Below are 26591 nucleotides of genomic sequence, written 5' to 3'. Positions count from 1 at the left end.
CCCCTCCACATTGAAACACTAACAGGCTGTGTCTGCCCCCCTCTCACATTGAAACACTAACAGGCTGTGCCTGCCCCCCTCACATTGAAACAATAACAGGCTGTTTTGCCCCCCCCCATTGAAACACTAACAGGCTGTTTCTGTCCCCCTCTCACATTGAAACACTAACAGGCTGTGCCTGCCCCCCCCTCACATTGAAACAATAACAGGCTGTTTTGCCCCCCCCATTGAAACACTAACAGGCTGTGTCTTTCCCCCCCTCCCCCTCTCATTGAAACACTAACAGGCTGTGTCTGTCCCCTCCCTCATTGAAACACTAACAGGTTGTGTCTGTCCCCCGCCCTCACATTGAAACACTAACTGGATGTGCCTGTCCCCCCCCCCCTCACATTGAAACACTAACAGGCTGTGTCTGTCCCCCCCCCCGCTCACATTGAAACACTAACAGGCTGTACCTGCCCCCCCACTCATATTGAAACGCTAAGTCTGTGTCTGCCCCCCCCTCACATTGAAACACTAACAGGCTGTGCCTGTCCCCCCCCCTTCACAATGAAGCACTAACACGCTGTGTCCCTCCCCCATCACATTGAAACACTAACTGGCTGTGCCTGTCCCCCCCCTCACATTGAAACACTAACAGGCTGTTCCTGTCCCCCCCTCACATTGAAACACTAACAGGCCGTGTCTGTCCCCTCCCCCTCACATTGAATCACTAACAGGCTGTGTCTGTCCCCTCCCCCTCACATTGAAACACCAACAGGCTGTGCCTGTTCCCCCCCACACATTGAAACACGAACAGGCTGTGCCTGCCCCCCCCCCCTCACATTGAATCACTAACAGGCTGTGTCTGTCCCCTCCCCCTCACATTGAAACACCAACAGGCTGTGCCTGTCCCCCCCCCACACATTGAAACGCTAACAGGCTGTGCCTGTCCCCTCCCCCCCCCCCCCCATTGAAATACTAACAGGCTGTGTCTGTCACCCCTCCCCCTCTCATTGAAACACTAACAGGCTGTGTCTGTCCCCTCCCTCATTGATACACTAACAGGTTGTGTCTGCCCCCCCCCTCACACTGAAACACTAACAGGATGTGCCTGTCCCCCCTCACATTGAAACACTAACAGGCTGTGCCTGTCCCCCCTCACATTGAAACGATAACAGGATGTGCCTGTCCCCCCTCACATTGAAACACTAACAGGCTGTGCCTGTCACCCGCTCACATTGAAACATTAACAGGCTTAGTCTGCCCCCCTTCATTGAAACACTAACAGGCTGAGCCTGTTTCCCCCCCGCTCACATTGTAACACTAACAGGCTGTGCCTGCCCCCCCCCTCACATTGAAACACTAACAGGCTGTGTCTGCCACCCCCCTCACTCAAATTGAAACACTAACAGGCTGTGCCTGTCCCCCCCTCACATTGAAACACTTACAGGCTGTGCCTGACCCCCACTCTCACATTGAAACATTAACAGGCTTAGTCTGCCCCCCTTCATTGAAACACTAACAGGCTGTGCCTGTTTCCCCCCCGCTCACATTGTAACACTAACAGGCTGTGCCTGCCCCCCCCTCACATTGAAACACTAACTGGCTGTGCCTGTCCCCCCGCCCCACATTGAAACACTAACAGGCTGTGCCTGTCCCCCCGCCCCACATTGAAACACTAACAGGCTGTACCTGTCCACCCCTCACATTGAAACACTAACAGGCTGTGTCTGCCCCCCCTCACATTGAAACACTAACATGCTGTGCCTTTCCCCCCCCCCTCACATTGAAACACTAACAGGCTGTGTCTGTCCCCCCCCCTCCCATTGAAACACTAACAGGCTGAGTATGTCCCCTCCCTCATTGAAACACTAACAGGTTGTGTCTGTCCCCCCCCCTCACATTGAAACACTAACATGCTGTGCCTTTCCCCCCCCCCTCACATTGAAACACTAACAGGCTGTGTCTGTCCTCCCCCCTCCCCCTCACATTGAAACACTAACAGGCTGTGTCTGTCCCCTCCCTCATTGAAACACTAACAGGCTGTGCCTGTCCCCCTGTGTCTAATCTTCCACCTCCAGCAGCTTCAACAGGCTGTGTCTGTCCCCCCTCACATTGAAACACTAACAGGCTGTGTCTGCCCCCCTCTCACATTGAAACACTAACAGGCTGTGTCTGTCCCCCCCCTCCACATTGAAACACTAACAGGCTGTGCCTGCCCCCCCTCACATTGAAACGCTAACAGGCTGTGCCTGTCACGTCCCCCCCCCCATTGAATCACTAACAGGCTGTGTATGTCCCCCCTCCCCCCCTCATTGAAAAACTAACAGGTTGTGTCTGTCCTCCCCCCTCACATTGAAACACTAACTGGATGTGCCTGTCCCCCCCCCCTCACATTGAAACACTAACAGGCTGTGTCTGTCCCCCCCCCTCACATTGAAACACTAACAGGCTGTGCCTGTCCCCCCCACACATTGAAACACTAACAGGCTGTACCTGCCCCCCCACTCACATTGAAACGCTAACAGTCTGTGTCTGCCCCCCCCCTCTCACATTGAAGCACTAACAGGCTGTGCCTGTCCCCCCCCCCCCCTCACATTGAAGCACTAACAGGCTGTGTCTGTCCCCCCCCCCCATCACATTGAAACACTAACAGGCTGTGTCTGCCCCCCCACTCACATTGAAACACTAACAGGCTGGGCCTGTCCCCCACTCTCACATTGAAACATTAACAGGCTTAGTCTGCCCACCTTCATTGAAACACTAACAGGCTGTGCCTGTTTCCCCCGCCCCCCGCTCACATTGTAACACTAACAGGCTGTGCCTGCCCCCCCGTCACATGGAAACACTAACAGGCTGTGCCTGTTTCCCCCCCCCCCCCCCCGCTCACATTGTAACACTAACAGGCTGCGCCTGTCCCCCCCTCACATTGAAACGCTAACAATCTGTGTCTGTCCCCTCCCCCTCACATTGAAACACGAACAGGCTGTGTCTGCTCCCCCCTCATATTGAAACACTAACATGCTGTGCCTTCCCCCCCCTCACATTGAAACACTAACAGGCTGTGTCTGTCCCCCCCTCCCCCTCACATTGAAACACTAACAGGCTGTGTCTGTCCCCTCTCTCACATTGAAACCCTAACAGGCTGTGTCTGACCCCCCTCACATTGAAACACTAAAAGACTGTGTCTGTCCCCCCCCCCCCCTCACATTGAAACACGAACAGGCTGTGCCTGCCCCCCCCCTCACATTGAAACACTAACACGCTGTGTCCCTCACCCATCACATTGAAACACTAACTGGCTGTGCCTGTCCCCCCGCCCCACATTGAAACACTAACAGGCTGTGCCTGTCCCCCCCTCACATTGGAACGCTAACAGTCTGTGTCTGCCCCCCCCTTCACAATGAAGCACTAACACGCTGTGTCCCTCCCCCATCACATTGAAACACTAACTGGCTGTGCCTGTCCCCCCCCTCACATTGAAACACTAACAGGCTGTTCCTGTCCCTCCCTCACATTGAAACACTAACAGGCTGTGCCTGTGCACCCCCCCTCACATTGAAACACGAACAGGCTGTGCCTTTCCCCCCCCCTCATTGAAACACTAACAGGCTGTTCCTGTCCCCCCCTCACATTGAAACACTAACAGGCTGTGCCTGCCCCCCCCCCTCACATTGAAACACTAACAGGCTGTGTCTGTCCCCTCTCTCACATTGAAACCCTAACAGGCTGTGTCTGACCCCCCTCACATTGAAACACTAAAAGACTGTGCCTGTCCCCCCGCCCCACATTGGAACGCTAACAGTCTGTGTCTGCCCCCCCCTTCACAATGAAGCACTAACAGGCTGTGCCTGTCCCCCCCCTCACATTGAAACACTAACAGGCTGTTCCTGTCCCCCCCTCACATTGAAACACTAACAGGCTGTGCCTGTGCACCCCCCCTCACATTGAAACACGAACAGGCTGTGCCTTTCCCCCCCCCTCATTGAAACACGAACAGGCTGTGTCTGTCACCCCCTCCCCCTCTCATTGAAACACTAACAGTCTGTGTCTGTCCCCTCCCTCATTGAAACACTAACAGGTTATGTCTGTGTCCCCCCCCCTCACATTGATACACTAACAGGATGTGCCTGTCCCCCCTCACATTGAAACACTAACAGGATGTGCCTGTCCCCCCTCACATTGAAACACTAACAGGATGTGCCTGTCCCCCCTCACATTGAAACACTAACAGGCTGTGCCTGTCCCCCCCCCCTCACATTGAAACACTAACAGGCTTAGTCTGCCCCCCCGTCATTGAAACACTAACAGGCTGTGCCTGTCCCCCCCCCTCACATTGAAACACTAACTGGCTGTGCCTGTCCCCCCGCCCCACATTGAAACACTAACAGGCTGTGCCTGCCCCCCCTCACATTGAAACGCTAACAGGCTGTGCCTGTCACGTCCCCGTCCCCCCATTGAATCACTAACAGGCTGTGTATGTCCCCCCTCCCCCCTCATTGAATCACTAACAGGCTGTGCCTGTCCCCCCCCTCATTGAAACACAAACAGGCTGTGTCTTTCCCCCCCTCCCCCCCTCATTGAATCACTAACAGGCTGTGTCTGTCCCCTCCCTCATTGAAACACTAACAGGTTGTGTCTGTCCCCCGCCCTCACATTGAAACTCTAACTGGATGTGCCTGTCCCCGCCCCTCACATTGAAATACTAACAGGCTGTGTCTGCCACCCCCCTCATTGAAACACTAACAACAGGCTGTGCCTGTTTCCCCCCCGCTCACATTGAAACACTAACAGGCTGTGCCAGTCCCCCCCCCCCGTCACATTAAAACACTAACAGGCTGTGCCTGTCCCCCCCTCACATTGAAACACTTACAGGCTGTGCCTATCCCCCCCCCGTCACATTGAAACACTAACAGGCTTAGTCTGCCCCCCCCCGTCATTGAAACACTAACAGGCTGTGCCTGAATCCCCCCGCTTACATTGTAACACTAACAGGCTGTGCCTGTCCCCCACCCTCACATTGAAACACTAACAGGCTGTACCTGTCCACCCCTCACATTGAAACGCTAACAGGCTGTGCCTGTCCCCCCCCTCACATTGAAACACTAACAGGCTGTGCCTGTCCCCCCCCCCACACATTGATACACTAACAGGCTGTGTCTGCCCCCCCCTCACATTGAAACACTAACAGGCTGTGCCTCCCCCCCCTCACATTGAAACACTAACAGGCTGTGCCTCCCCCCCCCTCACATTGAAACACTAACTGGCTGTGTCTGTCCCCCCCTCCTCCTCACATTGAAACACTAACAGGCTGTGTCTGTCCCCCCCTCATTGAAACACTAACAGGCTGTTTCTGACCCCCTCCACATTGAAACACTAACAGGCTGTGTCTGCCCCCCTCTCACATTGAAACACTAACAGGCTGAGCCTGCCCCCCCTCACATTGAAACGCTAACAGGCTGTGCCTGTCACCTCCCTCCCACATTGAATCACTAACAGGCTGTGTATGTCCCCCCTCTCCCCCTCATTGAATCACTAACAGGCTGTGCCTGTCCCCCCCCCCCCCTCATTGAAACACTAATAGGCTGTGTCTGCCCCCCCCCCCCTCACATTGATGCACTAACTGGCTGTGCCTGTCCCCCCGCCCCACATTGAAACACGAACAGGCTGTACCTGTCCACCCCTCACATTGAAACGCTAACAGTCTGTGTCTGCCCCCCCCCTCACATTGAAACACTAACTGGCTGTGTCTGCCCCCCCCCCCTCTCACATTGAAACATTAACAGGCTGTGCCTGTCCCCCCTCACATTGAAACACTTACAGGCTGTGCCTGTCCCCCACTCTCACATTGAAACATTAACAGGCTTAGTCTGCCCACCTTCATTGAAACACTAACAGGCTGTGCCTGCCCCCCCCCCCCCTCACATTGAAACACTAACTGGCTGTGCCTGTCCCCCCGCCTCACATTGAAACACTAACAGGCTGTACCTGTCCACCCCTCACATTGAAACGCTAACAATCTGTGTCTGTCCCCTCCCCCTCACATTGAAACACTAACTGGCTGTGCCTGTCCCCCCGCCCCACATTGAAACACTAACAGGCTGTACCTGTCCCCCCCTCACATTGAAACACTAACAGGCTGTGCCTGTCCCCCCCCCCCACACACATTGATACACTAACAGGCTGTGTCTGCCCCCCCCCCTCACATTGAAACACTAACAGGCTGTGTCTGTCCCCCCTCTCACATTGAAACCCTAACAGGCTGTGTCTGTCCCCCCCTCACATTGAAACACTAAAAGACTGTGCCTGCCCCCCCCCCTCACATTGAAACACTAACAGGCTGTGTCTGCCCCCCCTCACATTGGAACGCTAACAGGCTGTGTCCCTCCCCCCTCACATTGAAACACTAACTGGCTGTGCCTGTCCCCCCGCCTCACATTGAAACGCTAACAGGCTGTGCCTGTCCCCCCCCTCACATTGGAACGCTAACAGTCTGTGTCTGCCCCCCCCCCCTTCACAATGAAGCACTAACAGGCTGTGCCTGTCCCCCCTCACATTGACAACACTAACAGGCAGTGCCTGTCACCCCCGTCACATTGAAACACTAACAGGCTGTCCCTGTCCCCCCCTCACATTGAAACACTAACAGGCTGTGTCTGTCCCCCTCTCACATTGAAACACTAACAGGCTGTGTCTGTCCCCTCCCCCTCACATTGAAACACTAACAGGCTGTGTCTGTCTCCCCCCTCACATTGAAACACGAACAGGCTGTGCCTGTGCACCGCCCCTCACATTGAAACGCTAACAGGCTGTGCCTGTTTCCCCCCCGCTCACATTGAAACACTAACAGGCTGTGCCTGTCCCCCCCCTCACATTGAAGCACTAACTGGCTGTGCCTGTCCCCCCGCCCCACATTGAAACACGAACAGGCTGTACCTGTCCACCCCTCACATTGAAACGCTAACAGTCTGTGTCTGCCCCCCCCCTCACATTGAAACACTAACTGGCTGTGTCTGCCCCCCCCCTCTCACATTGAAACATTAACAGGCTGTGCCTGTCCCCCCTCACATTGAAACACTTACAGGCTGTGCCTGTCCCCCACTCACATTGAAACATTAACAGGCTTAGTCTGCCCACCTTCATTGAAACACTAACAGGCTGTGCCTGCCCCCCCCCCCCTCACATTGAAACACTAACTGGCTGTGCCTGTCCCCCCGCCTCACATTGAAACACTAACAGGCTGTACCTGTCCACCATTCACATTGAAACGCTAACAATCTGTGTCTGTCCCTACCCCCTCACATTGAAACACGAACAGGCTGTGTCTGTCTCCCCCCTCACATTGAAACACTAACAGGCTGTGTCTGTCCCCTCCCCCTCACATTGAAACACCAACAGGCTGTGCCTGTCCCCCCTCACATTTAAACGATAACAGGATGTGCCTGTCCCCCCTCACATTGAAACACTAACAGGCTGTGCCTGTCCCCCACTCTCACATTGAAACACTAACAGGCTGTGCCTGTCCCCCCCCTCACATTGAAACACTTACAGGCTGTGCCTGTCCCCCACTCTCACATTGAAACATTAACAGGCTTAGTCTGCCCCCCTTCATTGAAACACTAACAGGCTGTGCCTGTTTCCCCCCCGCTCACATTGTAACACTAACAGGCTGTGCCTGCCCCCCCCCCTCACATTGAAACACTAACTGGCTGTGCCTGTCCCCCCGCCCCACATTGAAACACTAACAGGCTGTGCCTGTCCCCCCGCCCCACATTGAAACACTAACAGGCTGTACCTGTCCACCCCTCACATTGAAACACTAACAGGATGTGTCTGCCCCCCCTCACATTGAAACACTAACATGCTGTGCCTTTCCCCCCCCCCTCACATTGAAACACTAACAGGCTGTGTCTGTCCCCCCCCTCCCCCTCACATTGAAACACTAACAGGCTGAGTCTGTCCCCTCCCTCATTGAAACACTAACAGGCTGTGTCTGCCCCCCCCCATTGAAACACTAACAGGCTGTTTCTGTCCCCCTCCACATTGAAACACTAACAGGCTGTGTCTGCCCCCCTATCACATTGAAACACTAACAGGCTGTGTCTGTCCCCCCCCTCCACATTGAAACACTAACAGGCTGTGTCTGCCCCCCTCTCACATTGAAACACTAACAGGCTGTGCCTGCCCCCCCTCACATTGAAACGCTAACAGGATGTGCCTGTCACGTCCCCCCCCCATTGAATCACTAACAGGCTGTGTATGTCCCCCTCCCCCCCTCATTGAAACACTAACAGGCTGTGCCTGTCCCCCCCCTCATTGAAAAACTAACAGGTTGTGTCTGTCCTCCCCCCTCACATTGAAACACTAACTGGATGTGCCTGTCCCCCCCCCCCTCACATTGAAACACTAACAGGCTGTGTCTGTCCCCCCCCCCCCCACTCACATTGAAACACTAACAGGCTGTGCCTGTTTCCCCCCCCCCCGCTCACATTGAAACACTAACAGGCTGTGTCTGTCCCCCCCACACATTGAAATGCTAACAGGCTGTGCCTGCCCCCCCCTCACATTGAAACACTAACAGGCTGTGTCTGCCCCCCCCCTCATTGAAACACTAACAGGCTGTGCCTGTTTCCCCCCCGCTCACATTGAAACACTAACAGGCTGTGCCTGTCCCCCCCCCCCCGTCACATTAAAACACTAACAGGCTGTGCCTGTCCCCCCCTCACATTGAAACACTTACAGGCTGTGCCTGTCCCCCCCTCCCGTCACATTGAAACACTAACAGGCTTAGTCTGCCCCCCCCCGTCATTGAAACACTAACAGGCTGTGCCTGAATCCCCCCGCTTACATTGTAACACTAACAGGCTGTGCCTGTCCCCCCCGCCCCACATTGAAACACTAACAGGCTGTACCTGTCCACCCCTCACATTGAAACGCTAACAATCTGTGTCTGTCCCCTCCCCCTCACATTGAAACACTAACAGGCTGTGCCTGTCCCCCCCCTCACATTGAAACACTAACAGGCTGTGCCTGTCCCCCCCCCCACACATTGATACACTAACAGGCTGTGTCTGCCCCCCCCTCACATTGAAACACTAACAGGCTGTGCCTCCCCCCCCTCACATTGAAACACTAACAGGCTGTATCTGTCCCCCCTCCTCCTCACATTGAAACACTAACAGGCTGTGTCTGTCCCCTCCCTCATTGAAACACTAACAGGCTGTGCCTGTCCCCCTGTGTCTAATCTTCCACCTCCAGCAGCTTCAACAGGCTGTGTCTGCCCCCCCCCCATTGAAACAATAACAGGCTGTTCTGCCCCCCCCTCATTGAAACACTAACAGGCTGTTTCTGACCCCCTCCACATTGAAACACTAACTGGCTGTGTCTGTCCCCTCCCTCATTGAAACACTAACAGGCTGTGCCTGTCCCACTGTGTCTAATCTTCCACCTCCAGCAGCTTCAACAGGCTGTGTCTGTCCCCCCTCACATTGAAACACTAACAGGCTGTGTCTGCCCCCCCCCCCCATTGAAACACTAACAGACTGTGTCTGTCCCCCCCTCACAGTGAAACAATAACAGGCTGTTCTGCCCCCCCCTCATTGAAACACTAACAGGCTGTTTCTGACCCCCTCCACATTGAAACACTAACAGGCTGTGTCTGCCCCCCTCTCACATTGAAACACTAACAGGCTGAGCCTGCCCCCCCTCACATTGAAACGCTAACAGGCTGTGCCTGTCACCTCCCTCCCTCATTGAATCACTAACAGGCTGTGCCTGTCCCCCCCCCCCTCATTGAAACACTAATAGGCTGTGTCGGTCCCCCCCCCACTCACATTGAAACACTAACAGGCTGTGCCTGTCCCCCCCACACATTGAAATACTAACAGGCTGTGTCTTTCCCCCCCCTCCCCCTCTCATTGAAACACTAACAGGCTGTGTCTGTCCCCTCCCTCATTGAAACACTAACAGGTTGTGGCTGTCCCCCGCCCTCACATTGAAACACTAACTGGATGTGCCAGTCCCCGCCTCTCACATTGAAACACTAACAGGCTGTGTCTGTCCCCCCCCACTCACATTGAAACACTAACAGGCTGTGCTTGCCCACCCACCTCACATTGAAACACTAACAGGCTGTGTCTGCCCCCCCCCCTCATTGAAACACTAACAGGCTGTGCCTGTTTCCCCCCCCGCTCACATTGAAACACTAACAGGCTGTGCCTGCCCCCCCCCCCCCCGTCACATTGAAACACTAACAGGCTGTGTCTGCCCCCCCCACTCACATTGAAACACTAACAGGCTGTGCCTTTCCCCCCGCCCCACATTGAAACACTAACAGGCTGTGTCTGCCCCCCCTCACATTGAAACACTAACATGCTGTGCCTTTCCCCCCCCCCTCACATTGAAACCCTAACAGGCTGTGCCTGTCCCCCCGCCCCACATTGAAACACTAACAGGCTGTGCCTGTCGCCCCCCTCACATTGGAACGCTAACAGTCTGTGTCTGCCCCCCCTTCACAATGAAGCACTAACAGGCTGTGCCTGTCCCCCCCCCCTCACATTGAAACACTAACAGACTGTTCCTGTCCCCCTCTCACATTGAAACACTAACAGGCTGTGTCTGTCCCCTCCCCCTCACATTGAATCACTAACAGGCTGTGCCTGCCCCCCCTCACATTGAAACGCTAACAGGCTGTGCCTGTCCCCCCCCCCGTCACATTGAAACACTAACAGGCTGTGCCTGTCCCCTCCCCCCCCCATTGAAATACTAACAGGCTGTGTATGTCCCCCCCTCCCCCCACATTGAAACACTAACAGGCTGTGCCTGCCCCCCCTCACATTGAAACACTAACAGGCTGTGCCTGCCCCCCCTCACATTGAAACGCTAACAGGCTGTGCCTGTCCCCCCCTCCCCCCACATTTAAACACTAACAGGCTGTGCCTTTCCCCCCCCCTCATTGAAACACTAACAGGCTGTGTCTGTCACCCCTCCCCCTCTCATTGAAACACTAACAGGCTGTGTCTGTCCCCTCCCTCATTGATACACTAACAGGTTGTGTCTGCCCCCCCCTCACACTGAAACACTAACAGGATGTGCCTGTCCCCCCCTCACATTGAAACACTAACAGGCTGTGCCTGTCCCCCCTCACATTGAAACACTAACAGGATGTGCCTGTCCCCCCTCACATTGAAACACTAACAGGCTGTGTCTGTCCCCCCCTCACATTGAAACACTAACAGGCTGTGTCTGCCCCCCTTCATTGAAACACTAACAGGCTGTGCCTGTTTCCCCCCCCGCTCACATTGTAACACTAACAGGCTGTGCCTGCCCCCCCTCACATTGAAACACTAACAGGCTGTGTCTGCCCCCCCCCCTCACATTGAAGCACTAACTGGCTGTGCCTGTCCCCCCGCCCCACATTGAAACACTAACAGGCTGTACCTGTCCACCCCTCACATTGAAACGCTAACAATCTGTGTCTGTCCCCTCCCCCTCACATTGAAACACGAACAGGCTGTGCCTGTCCCCCCCTCACATTGAAACACTAACAGGCTGTGCCTGTCCCCCCCCCCCCCCACACATTGATACACTAACAGGCTGTGTCTGCCCCCCCTTACATTGAAACACTAACATGCTGTGCCTTTCCCCCCCCCCCCTCACATTGAAACACTAACAGGCTGTGTCTGTCCCCCCCCTCCCCCTCACATTGATACACTAACAGGCTGTGTCTGTCCCCTCCCTCATTGAAACACTAACAGGCTGTGCCTGTACCCCTCACATTGAAACACTAACAGACTGTGTCTGTCCCCCCCTCACATTGAAACAATAACAGGCTGTTTTGCCCCCCCCCCCATTGAAACACTAACAGGCTGTGTCTGTCCCCCCCCTCCACATTGAAACACTAACAGGCTGTGTCTGCCCCCCTCTCACATTGAAACACTAACAGGCTGTGCCTGCCCCCCTCACATTGAAACAATAACAGGCTGTTTTGCCCCCCCCCCATTGAAACACTAACAGGCTGTTTCTGTCCCCCTCTCACATTGAAACACTAACAGGCTGTGCCTGCCCCCCCCTCACATTGAAACAATAACAGGCTGTTTTGCCCCCCCCATTGAAACACTAACAGGCTGTTTCTGTCCCCCTCCACATTGAAACGCTAACAGGCTGTGCCTGTCACGTCCCCCCCCCCCATTGAATCACTAACAGGCTGTGCCTGTCCCCCCCTCATTGAAACACTAACAGGCTGTGTCTTTCCCCCCCTCCCCCTCTCATTGAAACACTAACAGGCTGTGTCTGTCCCCTCCCTCATTGAAACACTAACAGGTTGTGTCTGTCCCCCGCCCTCACATTGAAACACTAACTGGATGTGCCTGCCCCCCCCCCCTCACATTGAAACACTAACAGGCTGTGTCTGTCCCCCCCCCCACTCACATTGAAACACTAACAGGCTGTGCCTGTCCCCCCCACACATTGAAATACTATCAGGCTGTGCCTGCCCCCCCCTCACATTGAAACACTAACAGGCTGTGTCTGCCCCCCCCCCCCTCATTGAAACACTAACAGGCTGTGCCTGTTTCCCCCCCCCGCTCACATTGAAACACTAACAGGCTGTACCTGCCCCCCCACTCACATTGAAACGCTAACAGTCTGTGTCTGCCCCCCCCTCACATTGAAACACTAACAGGCTGTGCCTCTCCCCCCCCCCTCACATTGTAACACTAACAGGCTGTGACCCTCCCCCCTCACATTGTAACACTAACTGGCTGTGCCTGTCCCCCCCTCACATTGACAACACTAACAGGCTGTGCCTGTCACCCCCGTCACATTGAAACACTAACAGACTGTTCCTGTCCCCCCCTCACATTGAAACACTAACAGGCTGTGTTTGTCCCCTCCGCCTCACATTGAATCACTAACAGGCTGTGTCTGTCCCCTCCACCTCACATTGAAACACCAACAGGCTGTGCCTGTTCCCCCCCACACATTGAAACACGAACAGGCTGTGCCTGCCCCCCCCCCTCACATTGAATCACTAACAGGCTGTGTCTGTCCCCTCCCCCTCACATTGAAACACCAACAGGCTGTGCCTGTCCCCCCCCCACACATTGAAACGCTAACAGGCTGTGCCTGTCCCCTCCCCCCCCCCCCCATTGAAATACTAACAGGCTGTGTCTGTCACCCCTCCCCCTCTCATTGAAACACTAACAGGCTGTGTCTGTCCCCTCCCTCATTGATACACTAACAGGTTGTGTCTGCCCCCCCCCTCACACTGAAACACTAACAGGATGTGCCTGTCCCCCCTCACATTGAAACACTAACAGGCTGTGCCTGTCCCCCCTCACATTGAAACGATAACAGGATGTGCCTGTCCCCCCTCACATTGAAACACTAACAGGCTGTGCCTGTCCCCCCCTCACATTGAAACATTAACAGGCTTAGTCTGCCCCCCTTCATTGAAACACTAACAGGCTGTGCCTGTTTCCCCCCCGCTCACATTGTAACACTAACAGGCTGTGCCTGCCCCCCCCCTCACATTGAAACACTAACAGGCTGTGTCTGCCACCCCCCTCACTCAAATTGAAACACTAACAGGCTGTTCCTGTCCCCCCCTCACATTGAAACACTTACAGGCTGTGCCTGTCCCCCACTCTCACATTGAAACATTAACAGGCTTAGTCTGCCCCCCTTCATTGAAACACTAACAGGCTGTGCCTGTTTCCCCCCCGCTCACATTGTAACACTAACAGGCTGTGCCTGCCCCCCCCTCACATTGAAACACTAACTGGCTGTGCCTGTCCCCCCGCCCCACATTGAAACACTAACAGGCTGTGCCTGTCCCCCCGCCCCACATTGAAACACTAACAGGCTGTACCTGTCCACCCCTCACATTGAAACACTAACAGGCTGTGTCTGCCCCCCCTCACATTGAAACACTAACATACTGTGCCTTTCCCCCCCCCCCTCACATTGAAACACTAACAGGCTGTGTCTGTCCCCCCCCTCCCCCTCACATTGAAACACTAACAGGCTGAGTCTGTCCCCTCCCTCATTGAAACACTAACAGGCTGTGTCTGTCCCCCCCCCCTCACATTGAAACACTAACATGCTGTGCCTTTCCCCCCCCCCCCTCACATTTAAACACTAACAGGCTGTGTCTGTCCCGCCCCCTCCCCCTCACATTGAAACACTAACAGGCTGTGTCTGTCCCCTCCCTCATTGAAACACTAACAGGCTGTGCCTGTCCCCCTGTGTCTAATCTTCCACCTCCAGCAGCTTCAACAGGCTGTGTCTGTCCCCCCCTCACATTGAAACACTAACAGGCTGTGCCTGTCCCCCCCCGCACACATTGAAACACTAACAGGCTGTGTCTGCCCCCCCCCCTCACATTGAAGCACTAACAGGCTGTGCCTGTCCCCCCCCCCCCATCACATTGAAACACTAACAGGCTGTGTCTGCCCCCCACTCACATTGAAACATTAACAGGCTTAGTCTGCCCACCTTCATTGAAACACTAACAGGCTGTGCCTGTTTCCCCCCCCCCCCCCGCTCACATTGTAACACTAACAGGCTGTGCCTGCCCCCCCGTCACATGGAAACACTAACAGGCTGTGCCTGTTCCCCCCCCCCCCCCCGCTCACATTGTAACACTAACAGGCTGTGCCTGTCCCCCCCTCACATTGAAACGCTAACAATCTGTGTCTGTCCCCTCCCCCTCACATTGAAACACAAACAGGCTGTGCCTGTCCCCCCCTCACATTGAAACACTAACAGGCTGTGCCTGTCCCCCCCCGCACACATTGATACACTAAGAGGCTGTGTCTGCTCCCCCCTCATATTGAAACACTAACATGCTGTGCCTTCCCCCCCCTCACATTGAAACACTAACAGGCTGTGTCTGTCCCCCCCTCCCCCTCACATTGAAACACTAACAGGCTGTGTCTGTCCCCTCTCTCACATTGAAACCCTAACAGGCTGTGTCTGAGCCCCCTCACATTGAAACACTAAAAGACTGTGCCTGTCCCCCCGCCCCACATTGGAACGCTAACAGTCTGTGTCTGCCCCCCCCTTCACAATGAAGCACTAACAGGCTGTGCCTGTCCCCCCCCTCACATTGAAACACTAACAGGCTGTTCCTGTCCCCCCCTCACATTGAAACACTAACAGGCTGTGCCTGTGCACCCCCCCTCACATTGAAACACGAACAGGCTGTGCCTTTTCCCCCCCCCTCATTGAAACACGAACAGGCTGTGTCTGTCACCCCCTCCCCCTCTCATTGAAACACTAACAGTCTGTGTCTGTCCCCTCCCTCATTGAAACACTAACAGGTTATGTCTGTGTCCCCCGTCATTGAAACACTAACAGGATGTGCCTGTCCCCCCTCACATTGAAACACTAACAGGCTGTGTCTGTCCCCCCGCCCCACATTGAAACACTAACAGGCTGTGCCTGCCCCCCCTCACATTGAAACGCTAACAGGCTGTGCCTGTCACGTCCCCGTCCCCCCATTGAATCACTAACAGGCTGTGTATGTCCCCCCTCCCCCCTCATTGAATCACTAACAGGCTGTGCCTGTCCCCCCCCTCATTGAAACACTAACAGGCTGTGTCTTTCCCCCCCTCATTGAAACACTAACAGGCTGTGTCTGTCCCCTCCCTCATTGAAACACTAACAGGTTGTGTCTGTCCCCCGCCCTCACATTGAAACTAACTGGATGTGCCTGTCCCCGCCCCTCACATTGAAATACTAACAGGCTGTGTCTGCCACCCCCCCCCCCGTCACATTAAAACACTAACAGGCTGTGCCTGTCCCCCCCTCACATTGAAACACTTACAGGCTTAGTCTGCCCCCCCCCGTCATTGAAACACTAACAGGCTGTACCTGTCCACCCCTCACATTGAAACGCTAACAATCTGTGTCTGTCCCCTCCCCCTCACATTGAAACACTAACAGGCTGTGCCTGTCCCCCCCCTCACATTGAAATACTAACAGGCTGTGCCTGTCCCCCCCCCCCACACATTGATACACTAACAGGCTGTGTCTGCCCCCCCCTCACATTGAAACACTAACAGGCTGTGCCTCCCCCCCCCTCACATTGAAACACTAACAGGCTGTGTCTGTCCCCCCCTCCTCCTCACATTGAAACACTAACAGGCTGTGTCTGTCCCCTCCCTCATTGAAACACTAACAGGCTGTGCCTGTCCCCCCCTCACAGTGAAACAATAACAGGCTGTTCTGCCCCCCCCCTCATTGAAACACTAACAGGCTGTTTCTGACCCCCTCCACATTGAAACACTAACAGGCTGTGTCTGCCCCCCTCTCACATTGAAACACTAACAGGCTGAGCCTGCCCCCCCTCACATTGAAACGCTAACAGGCTGTGCCTGTCACCTCCCTCCCCCATTGAATCACTAACAGGCTGTGTATGTCCCCCCTCTCCCCCTCATTGAATCACTAACAGGCTGTGCCTGTCCCCCCCCCCCCTCATTGAAACACTAATAGGCTGTGTCTGCCCCCCCCCCCCCACTCACATTGAAACACTAACAGGCTGTGTCTGTCCCCTCCCTCATTGAAACACTAACAGGCTGTGCCTGCCCCCCCCCTCACATTGAAACACTAACAGGCTGTACTTGTCCGCCCCTCACATTGAAACGCTAACAATCTGTGTCTGTCCCTACCCCCTCACATTGAAACACGAACAGGCTGTGTCTGCCCCCCCCCCCTCACATTGAAACACTAACTGGCTGTGCCTGTCCCCCCGCCCCACATTGAAACACTAACAGGCTGTGCCTGTCCCCCCCACACACTGAAATACTAACAGGCTGTGTCTTTCCCCCCCTCCCCCTCTCATTGAAACACTAACAGGCTGTGTCTGCCCCCCCCCCCCCTCACATTGAAACACTAACAGGCTGTGTCTGTCCCCCCCCACTCACATTGAAACACTAACAGGCTGTGCCTGTCCCCCCCTCACATTGAAGCACTAACTGGCTGTGCCTGTCCCCCCGCCCCACATTGAAACACTAACAGGCTGTACCTGTCCACCCCTCACATTGAAACGCTAACAGTCTGTGTCTGCCCCCCCCCTCACATTGAAACACTAACTGGCTGTGTCTGCCCCCCCCCTCTCACATTGAAACATTAACAGGCTGTGCCTGTCCCCCCTCACATTGAAACACTAACAGGCTGTGTCTGTCCCCCCCCCACTCACATTGAAACACTAACAGCCTGTGCCTGTCCCCCCCTCACATTGAAACACTTACAGGCTGTGCCAGTCCCCCAGTCTCACATTGAAACATTAACAGGCTTAGTCTGCCCACCTTCATTGAAACACTAACAGGCTGTGCCTGCCCCCCCCTCACATTGAAACACTAACTGGCTGTGCCTGTCCCCCCGCCTCACATTGAAACACTAACAGGCTGTACTTGTCCGCCCCTCACATTGAAACGCTAACAATCTGTGTCTGTCCCTACCCCCTCACATTGAAACACGAACAGGCTGTGTCTGCCCCCCCCCCCTCACATTGAAACACTAACTGGCTGTGCCTGTCCCCCCGCCCCACATTGAAACACTAACAGGCTGTACCTGTCCCCCCCTCACATTGAAACACTAACAGGCTGTGCCTGTCCCCCCCCCCCCACACACATTGATACACTAACAGGCTGTGTCTGCCCCCCCCCCTCACATTGAAACACTAACATGCTGTGCCTCCCCCCCCCCCCCTCACATTGAAACACTAACAGGCTGTGCCTGTCCCCCCGCCTCACATTGAAACGCTAACAGGCTGTGTCTGTCCCCCCCTCACATTGAAACACTAAAAGACTGTGCCTGCCCCCCCCCTCACATTGAAACACTAACAGGCTGTGTCTGCCCCCCCTCACATTGGAACGCTAACAGGCTGTGTCTGTCCCCCTCTCACATTGAAACACTAACAGGCTGTGTCTGTCCCCTCCCCCTCACATTGAATCACTGACAGGCTGTGTCTGTCTCCCCCCTCACATTGAAACACTAACAGGCTGTATCTGTCCCCCCCCCTCACATTGAAACAAAAACAGGCTGTGCCTGTCCCCCCCCACACTTTGAAACACGAACAGGCTGTGCCTGCCCCCCCCCCTCACATTGAAACGCTAACAGGCTGTGCCTGTCCCCTCCTCGAATCACTAACAGGCTGTGTCTGTCACCCCCTCCCCCTCTCATTGAAACACTAACAGGCTGTGCCTTCCCCCCCCTCATTGAAACACGAACAGGCTGTGTCTGTCACCCCCTCCCCCTCTCATTGAAACACTAACAATCTGTGTCTGTCCCCTCCCTCATTGAAACACTAACAGGTTATGTCTGTGTCCCCCCCCTCACATTGAAACATTAACAGGCTTAGTCTGCCCCCCTTCATTGAAACACTAACAGGCTGTGCCTGTTTCCCCCCCGCTCACATTGTAACACTAACAGGCTGTGCCTGCCCCCCCCCTCACATTGAAACACTAACAGGCTGTTCCTGTCCCCCCCTCACATTGAAACACTTACAGGCTGTGCCTGTCCCCCACTCTCACATTGAAACATTAACAGGCTTAGTCTGCCCCCCTTCATTGAAACACTAACAGGCTGTGCCTGTTTCCCCCCCGCTCACATTGTAACACTAACAGGCTGTGCCTGCCCCCCCCTCACATTGTAACACTAACAGGCTGTGCCTGCCCCCCCCTCACATTGAAACACTAACAGGCTGTGCCTGTCCCCCCGCCCCACATTGAAACACTAACAGGCTGTACCTGTCCACCCCTCACATTGAAACACTAACAGGCTGTGTCTGCCCCCCCTCACATTGAAACACTAACATACTGTGCCTTTCCCCCCCCCCTCACATTGAAACACTAACAGGCTGTGTCTGTCCCCCCCCTCCCCCTCACATTGAAACACTAACAGGCTGTGCCTGTCCCCCCCCCTCACATTGAAACACTAACAGGCTGTGCCTGTCCCCAACTCTCAAATTGAAACATTAACAGGCTTAGTCTGCCCACCTTCATTGAAACACTAACAGGCTGTGCCTGTTTCCCCCCCCCCCGCTCACATTGTAACACTAACTGTCTGTGCCTGTCCCCCCGCCCCACATTGAAACACTAACATGCTGTGCCTTTCCCCCCCCCCTCACATTGAAACCCTAACAGGCTGTGCCTGTCCCCCCGCCCCACATTGAAACACTAACAGGCTGTGTCTGCCCCCCCTCACATTGAAACACTAACATGCTGTGCCTTTCCCCCCCCCCTCACATTGAAACCCTAACAGGCTGTGCCTGTCCCCCCGCCCCACATTGAAACACTAACAGGCTGTGCCTGTCGCCCCCCTCACATTGGAACGCTAACAGTCTGTGTCTGCCCCCCCTTCACAATGAAGCACTAACAGGCTGTGCCTGTCCCCCCCCCCCTCACATTGAAACACTAACAGACTGTTCCTGTCCCCCTCTCACATTGAAACGCTAACAGGCTGTGCCTGTCCCCCCCTCCCCCCACATTTAAACACTAACAGACTGTGCCTTTCCCCCCCCCTCATTGAAACACTAACAGGCTGTGTCTGTCACCCCTCCCCCTCTCATTGAAACACTAACAGGCTGTGTCTGTCCCCTCCCTCATTGATACACTAACAGGTTGTGTCTGCCCCCCCCCCTCACACTGAAACACTAACAGGATGTGCCTGTCCCCCCCTCACATTGAAACACTAACAGGCTGTGCCTGTCCCCCCCCACATTGAAACACTAACATGCTGTGCCTTTCCCCCCCCCCCTCACATTGAAACCCTAACAGGCTGTGCCTGTCCCCCCGCCCCACATTGAAACACTAACAGGCTGTGTCTGCCCCCCCTCACATTGAAACACTAACATGCTGTGCCTTTCCCCCCCCCCCCTCACATTGAAACCCTAACAGGCTGTGCCTGTCCCCCCGCCCCACATTGAAACACTAACAGGCTGTGCCTGTCGCCCCCCTCACATTGGAACGCTAACAGTCTGTGTCTGCCCCCCCTTCACAATGAAGCACTAACAGGCTGTGCCTGTCCCCCCCCCCTCACATTGAAACACTAACAGGCTGTGTCTGTCCCCTCCCCCTCACATTGAATCACTAACAGGCTGTGTCTGTCCCCTCCCCCTCACATTGAAACACCAACAGGCTGTGCCTGTCCCCCCCACACATTGAAACACGAACAAGCTGTGCCTGCTCCCCCCCTCACATTGAAACACTAACAGGCTGTGTCTGTCCCCTCCCCCTCACATTGAAACACTAACAGGCTGTGCCTGTTTCCCCCCCCCCCCCACATTGAAACACTAACAGGCTGTGCCTGCCCCCCCTCACATTGAAACGCTAACAGGCTGTGCCTGTCCCCCCCCCCGTCACATTGAAACACTAACAGGCTGTGCCTGTCCCCTCCCCCCCCATTGAAATACTAACAGGCTGTGTATGTCCCCCCCTCCCCCCACATTGAAACACTAACAGGCTGTGCCTGCCCCCCCTCACATTGAAACACTAACAGGCTGTGCCTGCCCCCCCTCACATTGAAACGCTAACAGGCTGTGCCTGTCCCCCCCTCCCCCCACATTTAAACACTAACAGGCTGTGCCTTTCCCCCCCCCTCATTGAAACACTAACAGGCTGTGTCTGTCACCCCTCCCCCTCTCATTGAAACACTAACAGGCTGTGTCTGTCCCCTCCCTCATTGATACACTAACAGGTTGTGTCTGCCCCCCCCCTCACACTGAAACACTAACAGGATGTGCCTGTCCCCCCCTCACATTGAAACACTAACAGGCTGTGCCTGTCCCCCCTCACATTGAAACACTAACAGGCTGTGTCTGTCCCCCCCTCACATTGAAACACTAACAGGCTGTGTCTGCCCCCCCCCCTCACATTGAAGCACTAACTGGCTGTGCCTGTCCCCCCGCCCCACATTGAAACGCTAACAGGCTGTACCTGTCCACCCCTCACATTGAAACGCTAACAATCTGTGTCTGTCCCCTCCCCCTCACATTGAAACACGAACAGGCTGTGCCTGTCCCCCCCTCACATTGAAACACTAACAGGCTGTGCCTGTCCCCCCCCCCCCACACATTGATACACTAACAGTCTGTGTCTGCCCCCCCTCACATTGAAACACTAACAGGCTGTGCCTGTCCCCCCCCCCCCACACATTGAAACACTAACAGACTGTGTCTGTCCCCCCCCCTCACATTGAAACAATAACAGGCTGTTTTGCCCCCCCCCCCCCCCATTGAAACACTAACAGGCTGTGTCTGTCCCCCCCCCTCCACATTGAAACACTAACAGGCTGTGTCTGCCCCCCTCTCACATTGAAACACTAACAGGCTGTGCCTGCCCCCCTCACATTGAAACAATAACAGGCTGTTTTGCCCCCCCCCCATTGAAACACTAACAGGCTGTTTCTGTCCCCCTCTCACATTGAAACACTAACAGGCTGTGCCTGCCCCCCCCCTCACATTGAAACAATAACAGGCTGTTTTGCCCCCCCCATTGAAACACTAACAGGCTGTTTCTGTCCCCCTCCACATTGAAACGCTAACAGGCTGTGCCTGTCACGTCCCCCCCCCCATTGAATCACTAACAGGCTGTGCCTGTCCCCCCCTCATTGAAACACTAACAGGCTGTGTCTTTCCCCCCCTCCCCCTCTCATTGAAACACTAACAGGCTGTGTCTGTCCCCTCCCTCATTGAAACACTAACAGGTTGTGTCTGTCCCCCGCCCTCACATTGAAACACTAACTGGATGTGCCTGCCCCCCCCCCCCTCACATTGAAACACTAACAGGCTGTGTCTGTCCCCCCCCCCCACTCACATTGAAACACTAACAGGCTGTGCCTGTCCCCCCCACACATTGAAATACTAACAGGCTGTGCCTGCCCCCCCCTCACATTGAAACACTAACAGGCTGTGTCTGCCCCCCCCCCCCTCATTGAAACACTAACAGGCTGTGCCTGTTTCCCCCCCCCGCTCACATTGAAACACTAACAGGCTGTACCTGCCCCCCCACTCACATTGAAACGCTAACAGTCTGTGTCTGCCCCCCCCTCACATTGAAACACTAACAGGCTGTGCCTGTCCCCCCCCCCTCACATTGTAACACTAACAGGCTGTGACCCTCCCCCCTCACATTGTAACACTAACTGGCTGTGCCTGTCCCCCCCTCACATTGAAACACTAACAGACTGTTCCTGTCCCCCCCTCACATTGAAACACTAACAGGCTGTGTTTGTCCCCCCCCCCTCACATTGAAACACGAACAGGCTGTGCCTGTCCCCCCCTTATATTGAAACACTAACAGGCTGTGTCTCTCCCCTCCCTCATTGAAACACTAACAGGTTGTGTCTGCCCCCCCCACCCTCACACTGAAACACTAACAGGCTGTGCCTGTCCCCCCCCCCCACACATTGATACACTAACAGGCTGTGTCTGCCCCCCTCTCACATTGAAACACTAACAGGCTGTGCCTCCCCCCCCTCACATTGAAACACTAACAGGCTGTGTCTGTCCCCCCCTCCTCCTCACATTGAAACACTAACAGGCTGTGTCTGTCCCCTCCCTCATTGAAACACTAACAGGCTGTGCCTGTCCCCCTGTGTCTAATCTTCCACCTCCAGCAGCTTCAACAGGCTGTGTCTGTCCCCCCTCACATTGAAACACTAACAGGCTGTGTCTGCCCCCCCCCCCCCATTGAAACACTAACAGACTGTGTCTGTCCCCCCCTCACAGTGAAACAATAACAGGCTGTTCTGCCCCCCCCTCATTGAAACACTAAGAGGCTGTTTCTGACCCCCTCCACATTGAAACACTAACAGGCTGTGTCTGCCCCCCTCTCACATTGAAACACTAACAGGCTGAGCCTGCCCCCCCTCACATTGAAACGCTAACAGGCTGTGCCTGTCACCTCCCTCCCCCATTGAATCACTAACAGGCTGTGTATGTCCCCCCTCTCCCCCTCATTGAATCACTAACAGGCTGTGTCTGTCCCCCCCCCCTCATTGAAACACTAATAGGCTGTGTCTGTCCCCCCCCCACTCACATTGAAACACTAAAAGGCTGTGCCTGTCCCCCCCACACATTGAAATACTAACAGGCTGTGTCTTTCCCCCCCTCCCCCTCTCATTGAAACACTAACAGGCTGTGTCTGTCCCCTCCCTCATTGAAACACTAACAGGTTGTGTCTGTCCCCCGCCCTCACATTGAAACACTAACTGGATGTGCCTGTCCCCTCCTCACATTGAAACACTTACAGGCTGTGCCTGTCCCCAACTCTCAAATTGAAACATTAACAGGCTTAGTCTGCCCACCATCATTGAAACACTAACAGGCTGTGCCTGTTTCCCCCCCCGCTCACATTGTAACACTAACTGGCTGTGCCTGTCCCCCCGCCCCACATTGAAACACTAACAGGCTGTACCTGTCCACCCCTCACATTGAAACGCTAACAATCTGTGTCTGTCCCCTCCCCCTCACATTGAAACACGAACAGGCTGTGCCTGCCCCTCCCCTCACATTGAAACACTAACAGGCTGTGTCTCTCCCCTCCCTCATTGAAACACTAACAGGTTGTGTCTGCCCCCCCCACCCTCACACTGAAACACTAACAGGATGTGCCTGTCCCCCCCCCCCCACACATTGATACACTAACATGCTGTGCCTTTCCCCCCCCCATTCACATTGAAACCCTAACAGGCTGTGCCTGTCCCCCCGCCCCACATTGAAACACTAACAGGCTGTGTCTGCCCCCCCTCACATTGAAACACTAACATGCTGTGCCTTTCCCCCCCCCCCCTCACATTGAAACCCTAACAGGCTGTGCCTGTCCCCCCGCCCCACATTGAAACACCAACAGGCTGTGCCTGTCCCCCGCCCCACATTGAAACACCAACAGGCTGTGCCTGTCGCCCCCCTCACATTGGAACGCTAACAGTCTGTGTCTGCCCCCCCCTTCACAATGAAGCACTTACAGGCTGTGCCTGTCCCCCCCCCTCACATTGAAACACTAACAGACTGTTCCTGTCCCCCCCTCACATTGAAACACTAACAGGCTGTGTCTGTCCCCTCCCCCTCACATTGAATCACTAACAGGCTGTGTCTGTCCCCTCCCCCTCACATTGAAACACCAACAGGCTGTGCCTGTCCCCCCCACACATTGAAACACGAACAGGCTGTGCCTGCCCCCCCCCCCTCACATTGAAACACTAACAGGCTATGTCTGTCCCCCCCCCTCACATTGAAACACTAACAGACTGTTCCTGTCCCCCCCTCACATTGAAACACTAACAGGCTGTGCCTGTCCCCCCCCCCCCCTCATTGAAACACTAATAGGCTGTGTCTGCCCCCCCCCCACTCACATTGAAACACTAACAGGCTGTGCCTGTCCCCCCCACACACTGAAATACTAACAGGCTGTGTCTTTCCCCCCCCTCCCCCTCTCATTGAAACACTCACAGGCTCTGTCTGTCCCGTCCCTCATTGAAACACTAACAGGCTGTGTCTGTCCCCCCCCACTCACATTGAAACACTAACAGTCTGTGCCTGTTTCCCCCCCGCTCACATTGAAACACTAACTGGCTGTGCCTGTCCCCCCTCACATTGAAGCACTAACAGGCTGTGCCTGTCCCCCCCACACACTGAAATACTAACAGGCTGTGTCTTTGCCCCCCTCCCCCTCTCATTGAAACACTAACAGGCTCTGTCTGTCCCCTCCCTCATTGAAACACTAACAGGCTGTGTCTGTCCCCCCCCACTCACATTGAAACACTAACAGGCTGTGCCTGTCCCCCCCACACACTGAAATACTAACAGGCTGTGTCTTTCCCCCCCTCCCCCTCTCATTGAAACACTAACAGGCTCTGTCTGTCCCCTCCCTCATTGAAACACTAACAGGCTGTGTCTGTCCCCCCCCACTCACATTGAAACACTAACAGTCTGTGCCTGTTTCCCCCCCGCTCACATTGAAACACTAACTGGCTGTGCCTGTCCCCCCTCACATTGTAACACTAACTGGCTGTGCCTGTCCCCCCTCACATTGAAACACTAACAGGCTGTGTCTGTCCCCCCGCCCCACATTGAAACACGAACAGGCTGTACCTGTCCACCCCTCACATTGAAACGCTAACAGGCTGTGTCTGCCCCCCCCCTCTCACATTGAAACATTAACAGGCTGTGCCTGTCCCCCCTCACATTGAAACACTTACAGGCTGTGCCTGTCCCCCCTCACATTGAAACATTAACAGGCTGTGCCTGTCCCCCCTCACATTGAAACACTTACAGGCTGTGCCTGTCCCCCCTCACATTGAAACACTAACAGGCTGTGCCTGTCCCCCCCCCGTCACATTAAAACACTAACAGGCTGTGTCTGCCCCCCCCCCCCCCCCTCACATTGAAACACTAACAGGCTGTGCCTGTCCCCCCCCCCCATCACATTGAAACACTAACAGGCTGTGTCTGCCCCCCCCACTCACATTGAAACACTAAAAGGCTGTGCCTGTCCCCTCCTCACATTGAAACACTAACAGTCTTAGTCTGCCCACCTTCATTGAAACACTAACAGGCTGTGCCTGTTTCCCCCCCCGCTCACATTGTAACACTAACTGGCTGTGCCTGTCCCCCCGCCCCACATTGAAACACTAACAGGCTGTACCTGTCCACCCCTCACATTGAAACGCTAACAATCTGTGTCTGTCCCCTCCCCCTCACATTGAAACACGAACAGGCTGTGCCTGCCCCTCCCCTCACATTGAAACACTAACAGGCTGTGTCTCTCCCCTCCCTCATTGAAACACTAACAGGTTGTGTCTGCCCCCCCCCACCCTCACACTGAAACACTAACAGGATGTGCCTGTCCCCCCCCCCCACATTGAAACCCTAACAGGCTGTGCCTGTCCCCCCGCCCCACATTGAAACACTAACAGGCTGTGTCTGCCCCCCCTCACATTGAAACACTAACATGCTGTGCCTTTCCCCCCCCCCTCACATTGGAACCCTAACAGGCTGTGCCTGTCCCCCCGCCCCACATTGAAACACTAACAGGCTGTGTCTGTGCCCCCTCTCACATTGAAACCCTAACAGGCTGTGTCTGTCCCCCCCCTTACATTGAAACACTAAAAGACTGTGCCTGCCCCCCCCCTCACATTGAAACACTAACACGCTGTGACCCCCCCCCCTCACATTGAAACACGAACAGGCTGTGTCTGCCCCCCCCCCATTGAAACACTAACAGACTGTGTCTGTCCCCCCCTCACAGTGAAACAATAACAGGCTGTTCTGCCCCCCCCTCATTGAAACACTAACAGGCTGTTTCTGACCCCCTCCACATTGAAACACTAACAGGCTGTGTCTGCCCCCCTCTCACATTGAAACACTAACAGGCTGAGCCTGCCCCCCCTCACATTGAAACGCTAACAGGCTGTGCCTGTCACCTCCCTCCCTCATTGAATCACTAACAGGCTGTGCCTGTCCCCCCCCCCCTCATTGAAACACTAATAGGCTGTGTCGGTCCCCCCCCCCACTCACATTGAAACACTAACAGGCTGTGCCTGTCCCCCCCACACATTGAAATACTAACAGGCTGTGTCTTTCCCCCCCTCCCCCTCTCATT

The sequence above is a fragment of the Scyliorhinus torazame genome, chromosome 20, assembly GCF_047496885.1.
Source record: "Scyliorhinus torazame isolate Kashiwa2021f chromosome 20, sScyTor2.1, whole genome shotgun sequence".
In the NCBI taxonomy this organism is placed as follows: domain Eukaryota; kingdom Metazoa; phylum Chordata; class Chondrichthyes; order Carcharhiniformes; family Scyliorhinidae; genus Scyliorhinus; species Scyliorhinus torazame.
This window is presented reverse-complemented; position numbering follows the sequence as displayed.